We start from the raw sequence: 6,862 nt of genomic DNA on the forward strand, positions 1-6,862 counted from the left end.
CTCTTTATTTTGAAATAGTTTTAAACATAACATGTTAACAACTATACATTACCATACTATTTAAGTATTATTTGAAACAAGATGAACACAAAGGAAATAACAGTATATACAGTATATATATATATATATATAGGCAAGGCAAGGTAAGTTTATTTACATAGCACATTTCATACACAATGGTAATTCAAAGTGCTTTACATAAAAGGAAATAAAATATTCATTAAAAAAATCACAACAATAACACAGGGAACTTAAAAACTTATAAAATGATTTAGAAATTGATTTAAAATTAATTTAAAACAGTTAAAAATAGAAAATGATTATACATAAAATACAGTGCAATCAGTTCGGACCAGTGCTTGAAGTGGAAAAAAAGAAGGGCCGGTACTCAATCAAAATGACTGTGAAAAGGAGCATCCTTCAGACGAGGCATTAAACTGGCCTCCGACATTCTGTTCTCATGAATTCCCCACCTCAATTACAAATTTGACTGTTTTCTTTTTGAAGCTGGTAGCACATTCTGATGGCTGGTAGGCCGTTGTGAACAACTAGCTTGGCTGCTGGAGCTAGTTTTAGTCCGACCAGCAAGGGGTGCTCATTCCCTGACTTGTATGGGTGAAAAAGTCTTAGTATAATGAAACAGACTTCAGAATGTAAAAAGAAGCAACCTTTTGATAATACTTTAGACCAGCACCTGTAAAAAGGAGCGTCATTCAGGTGAGGCATTAAACTGGCCTCCTGACATTCTGTTGTCATTAATTCCCCACCTTAATCATGAATTTGACCTCATTGTTTAGGCTGGTAGCGCATCCTGATGGCCGTATTGAGCTTGTAAGGATGCGCTACCCCTCTATTAGAGCAGCTTCATTAAGATGTAACAAAAGTCCTAGTGTAATGATGCAGACTTTAGACTGTGAAAAGGAGCATCCTTCAGACGAGGCATTAAACTGGCCTCCTGACATTCTGTTGTCATGAATTCCCCACTTCAATTACGAATTTGACTTTGTTTTCATTTTGAAGCTGGTATCACATTCTGATGGCTGGTAGGCCGTTGTGAACAACTAGCTTGCTGCTGGAGCTAGTTTTAGTCCAGCCAGCAGGGGGTGATCATTCCCTGGCTTGTATGGGTGCAAAATTCTTAGTATAACGAATCGGAATTCAGAATGAAAAAAGAAATAACCTTTTGATAAAGCGTTAGACCGGCACGTGTTAAAAGGTGCGTCGTTCACATGAGTCATTGAACTGGCCTCCTGACATTCTGTTGTCATTAATTCCCCACCTTAATCATGAATTTGACCTCATTGTTTAGGCTGGTAGCGCATCCTGATGGCCATATTGAGCTTGTCAGTTTTCGCTACCCCTCTATTAGAGCAGCTTCATTAAGACATATACTGGGAATTCAGCTGTTGCATGCAGTAGGCAGAGTTTGGTTCCTCGCTAAAGCTAAGCAGGCCAGAGCCTGGTAGGTACACTGGTGGGAGACCATTTGTGAAAATGTAGCTTGCTGCTGCAGCTAGTTTTAGTCCAGCCAGCAGGGGGTGATCATTCTCTGGCTTGAATGGGTGCCAAATTCCTATTGTAATGACGCGGACTTTAGACTGTGAAAAGGAGCATCCTTCAGACGAGGCATTAAACTGGCCTGCTGGCATTCTGTTGTCATTAATTCCCCACCTTAATCATGAATTTGACCTCATTGTTTAGGCTGGTAGCGCATCCTGATGGCCGTATTCAGCTTGTCAGGATGGGCTACCCCTCTATTAGAGCAGCTTCATTAAAGCGCAGAATACGAATGCAGCTGTTGCATGCAGTAGGCAGAGTCTGGTTCCTCTTGCTAGACTCAGGTGTTCTCTCAATGTTCTTTCCCACAAAGCAGAAGCAGCGCATAAAAGAATCAGAAGCACAGCTCTCTCTTTCAAAACCACTGTGAGTCCCCTATCCCCTAGAACCCAATGCTCCTTGCAGCTCAGTTGAAGAGTTACCTTTTGCATCCACCCAACCATTTACAACGTTATGCTGAGCCTGGTCTCTGTCGTGTTATTGATAGTGGCTGAAAAGCACCACAGTGCACAGGACGAGGTGGCCGTACCTTACAGCCAGTGTTGAGAGTAACACGACGGATTCTACATTTGTGAGATGGACACACTCCTGTTATTTTCAGTTCACGGAAAGGAAACCGAGATGATAGAAATAAAAGTAAACACAGTTTCGAATGATCTGTATGACCAAAGAAGATGGAATATTTTTTTGTTGTTTGTTTCCGCTGTTCGATCGCGCCGGCGCCTCACGCACACACAGCATTGCAAACATTGCAGCCTGTTCATTATCAGAATAAAATACAGTCAACCAAACATATAGATACACTGGTTAATTTAAATAGTGCGTACTGCGTAGTAGCTACAATCGGTGCCATTCAGCCTGATCTCGGGCCAAAGACACATTTGCTCATGTGACTCAGATGTTTTTTAAGTGCGTTATAAGCCTGGTTTACATAATAAATAATGCTTACAGCGATTGGCCGGCTGAACACTTCCTACCACTTCCTAACAACATTTGAATACTTCCGAATGAGGTCGCAACACTTCCGAACAAGGTCGCAACACTTCCTAACAAAGTCAGAACGAAAGTCTGAACGATGTGCAAACACCTCCTAAATAAATTTGAACAGGTCCTAACGCAAATCCGAAACTTTCGAACAGATGGGGCAAAGGAGCCAATCAATTCCTACCAAGAGGAAAGAGCCAATCAGCAATCGAGTTGACATGCCAATCTCGCCGCTGATTGGCTGAATGAGTTTAGTGACATTCCAGCTGTTTGTAACCCACTGTCACTGGACATCTGCTATCCGGAGATTCAAGGTAAGCGTTATCAAATTACACATCCGTGACACTAGTGTTAACCTATTTGTTCAAACATTAATTCATGATTTGGAATAAAGATTATTCGGATCGGTACTCTTAAGAGGTCTACGCTTGCGTTGCAAGGCAAGCTAACTTAATCAGAATCAGAATCAGAATGAGCTTTATTGCCAGGTATGTTTTCACATACGAGGAATTTGTTTTCATGACATTGTGTATCATATTTGAAACATAAGGAATTTGTAGTAGCTCATATGGTGTAAATAGTGTGAGAACATGGAGCTCATAGTCGAGGAAGAAAATTTTTTTTAAAATTTTGTTCAGAGGCCATAAACCTATAACTGTGAGGGCAAAACATAATGCAATGCAATACAATGATGATTGAGAGACGTACAAATAAACATTACTCAAAAGCCTGATTGACTTTTCTAATCAAGTAAACAAGTTGCTTCAGTACAGTAAATGGTCACCAAATATTACTAATAATATCCAAGTTATTCTTTCGAAAAACAACAATTACTTTCTAATAATAAAGATTTTACAGCAAAATGACATGTGAAGTATGAGCTGAAGGTAGACGTTTGTACAATTATACTGAAAGGCCTTTTACTTGATAGAAAATAACAATGATGATTGAGAGACGTACAAATAAACATTACTCAAAAGCCTGATTGACTTTTCGAATCAAGTAAACCTAAGTTGCTTCAGTACAGTAAATGGTCACCAAATATTACTAATAATATCCAAGTTATTCTTTCGAAAAACAACAATTACTTTCTAATAATAAAGATTTTACAGCAAAATGACATGTGAAGTATGAGCTGAAGGTAGACATTTGTACAATTATACTGAAAGACCTTTTTTTACTTAACAGAAAATATCAATCAGATGACAGAGGGCATGTTACAAGAAAAAATTTGATCATGTTGATAATTTAGAGGTCTAAAATACAGATGCAGTAGACTTTATAGGCTTAAATATAAAAATATCGACTGAGATTACACAGAAATTACAAGTTAATTAACAATAATAATTTATCTTACCGGTGTAACGGGCAGGAGGACAAAACGTGGGGACCACTTTCCTGCCAAACAGCTTTTCATAAAGTTGATGGCTCCGATGACAGGGAAGCAGCCTCCCGATCCTGGTTCCACCTCTGTAGACCCTCCAGCAAATAAATCTGAAAGTTCAGACTGTTTGCACTGGTCCCTGTAAACAGACACAAACGTTTTTAGGGAGTGTTAAACACACAAAGACACTTAATGTTCTTTCTTTACATATGCACAGTGTGTGTGACAAAGACTGGGGTGAAACGGTTAAGGTGTAAATGAAAGGATTCAAGAGAAGTGGAGCCTCTGGCACATCTGTATGTCTTCAGAAGCACACCTCCCTTGGTTAAGCTCCCGGTCTCAGTATAGAGCGCAACACCAGGGGGGTCTTGGATACACTTGACGTGCTTCTTCTGGACACTCCAGATGTGCTCCATCCTTTCTCGGTCCAGGAGAGGAACACCCAGGGAGTCATTGCCCTTGCTGCTCAGGAGCTCGGTAAGCAGTCGTTCAAGGTGAAGGATGGTAGTCTCCTCTCCACGGGTCCTCCTCCGGCAATGTTCGGTCCAAGAGAGGAACACCCAGGGAGTCATTGCCCTTGCTGCTTAGGAGCTCTGTAAGCAGTCGTTCAAGGAGAAGGATGGGAGTCTCCTCTCCACGGGTCCTCCTCCTGCAATGTAGAGCCAGCTCCTCCCTGGTCAGATGCTTGTTGACATCTTCAGCTGTCAGCGCAGGCCAACCCTGGGACATCAACAGCTCTCTCTTTGCTTTTCTAAGCATAGAGACATCAGCCACATCCCATTCAAAGATGCATGCTTATAGACGTGACATGAAGATGGGGTACAGCTGATGGGCATCTGTTGTACACCCCAAGGCAATCCTGCGCATAAAATGCCAGATGTGCAAGCTTATCACGAGATCTGGCCAGCCTCTAAATCTGGTTTTCAGCTTGGTCTCGCCCACCTCGGTGCAGCACCCACAGTCCACGTACAACACAGCAGGTGGATCCACAACAGCCTGCTGGTATCTTTTCACCAGACCGTCTATCATCATGTCCAGTCCTGCTCCTTCCTGGGTGGTCAGCACACTTATGAGCACCTGACCAAACTCATTGCCAACAGAGGTAAGCCAGAGTCCCGTTCCCCTCGCTGTCCCAGCCAGCTTCTTGGTGATCTGTAATAAGACATGATATGAAGCATGCTGTAAATATAATCAAACATCACACAATGTAAAATACAGATACAGTGCCATGCTGGTATATAAACAACAGCATTAATAAACAAATCCACAACTAACCTTTTTAGTAGAATCCATCTTCAAGACAGAGCCATAGGTGGATGTTATCCTTGCATGGATTTCATCCAGCCTTGTCAGGATGTCTTGGCTGTAAACGGTGAGCAGCCACTTGCAGCTTGGCACCACTGTAGGCTCTGGGGGCTCCTGGAATTTTACTGGCATCACCCCGGGTTGATTGAGGAAGTCAACGCATTGGGTGGTGTACCGGGCCAGACGATGGAGCCACTGCTCGCTGTGGTTTTCACGCAGCTACTTGATCACCCGCGTGGGGCTGTTGCCTAAGCCACGCTCACGCAGGAGCCGGATGACCCGCATATCACAGGCGTACCTTAGGAAATGCAAAATCCACACATTCATATATTTTAGATATTTGATTTGTAAAGTATTTGCTTATATATGTGATGATGGGCTCACAAGCTGTAAAATGTGTGGCGTTCCTGAGAACAAAGTCAAAGACAATTTGTCATGGGATATCAAACACCAACGAAAATAAATAGGTCTTTAGAGTGGATTTAAAAACAGACAAGGTTGGAGCAGTTCTGATGTGAGAAGGAGACTATTCCAAAGTTTGGGCCGACAACAGAAAAGGCATGGTCACCTCTCGTTTTTAGCCTTGTCCTAGGAACATGCAGCAGGTCAGAATTAGTAGATCTTAGCGATCTCGACAAAGTATGAGGCTGTAACAACTCAGTTAAGTACAGTGGGGCCAAATTGTGAAGAGATTTAAAAACAAAAAGTAGAATTTTAAAATCAATTCTGTACTTTACTGGAAGCCAATGAAGTGATATTAAAACTGTAACAGTCTCATATTTGCACTTTGGCATTAACTCTGCTTTTACACTTGACATCACACTGCCTGAATAGAAGCACATTTTCATCAGATACAAAAGTGTGCAAAATATTGTTATTGTGTTATCATAGTATTGGTGTATTGATTTATATACGTATTATATTACATTTATTATTTTATTAAATTTTTTGTACCATGCAAATGTAGTGTTTAACGTAATTAGTGATACAGGAAAACGTTGGGGTTGGTTTATTCACTTCTTCATTAAACTTGCAGGGAAATGTATGAAACTTCTGAACATAACCTTTCCTCATCTGTAGTTTGACCCAGATAGTTAATTATGATGGAGAATTCTCCTCAACGCTGAGGGCAGTCACAAGGTCAAATGAACGATCCATTTCTATCCTTTTTCTTCCAGATGTTTGGAGTTCAGTGACAATGGCAACAATCACAGGAGATTCAGTGTCATTAACCTCTTATTCCATCACCATTAACCCTCCGGTGGAAGAAAAAACTTAACCAAACACATCAGTGAGACACATAATCTGTCTATATTGCTGTCAGTTCCTAATGTCTTATTTTTGGGTCACGCAGATGTGCTGTTTCATTGTGCGTGCGTGTGTGTGTGTGTGTGTGTGTGGAAGAATATTGTCAACACTGATAGCTCTATTTCAAAACCTAGTGAGCTGCCTTGCTGCATACAGCCTACATCTACCTTCTAAAGCCGGGACCATGCTTTGTTTTTCTGTCTCTCACTATGTCTCACGGACAGATGAACTTTCCAGTCTTTCTGAGTCTATTCCATTGACTATGGACTAGTGTTGGGGAAAGTTACTTTTAAAAGTAATGCATTACAATATTGCGTTACTCCA

General features: G+C 41.2%; 1 pseudogene; it reads right to left on the reverse strand.

The window, feature by feature from the left end:
- Positions 1-3,789: 3,789 nt before the first annotated feature.
- On the reverse strand, positions 3,790-5,557 carry LOC107757918 (uncharacterized; annotated as a pseudogene).
- Between the last annotated feature and the right edge of the window lie 1,305 nt (positions 5,558-6,862).

Source organism: Sinocyclocheilus rhinocerous, unplaced genomic scaffold (assembly GCF_001515625.1).
Source record: "Sinocyclocheilus rhinocerous isolate Xijiao unplaced genomic scaffold, SAMN03320098_v1.1 scaffold324, whole genome shotgun sequence".
NCBI lineage: Eukaryota > Metazoa > Chordata > Actinopteri > Cypriniformes > Cyprinidae > Sinocyclocheilus > Sinocyclocheilus rhinocerous.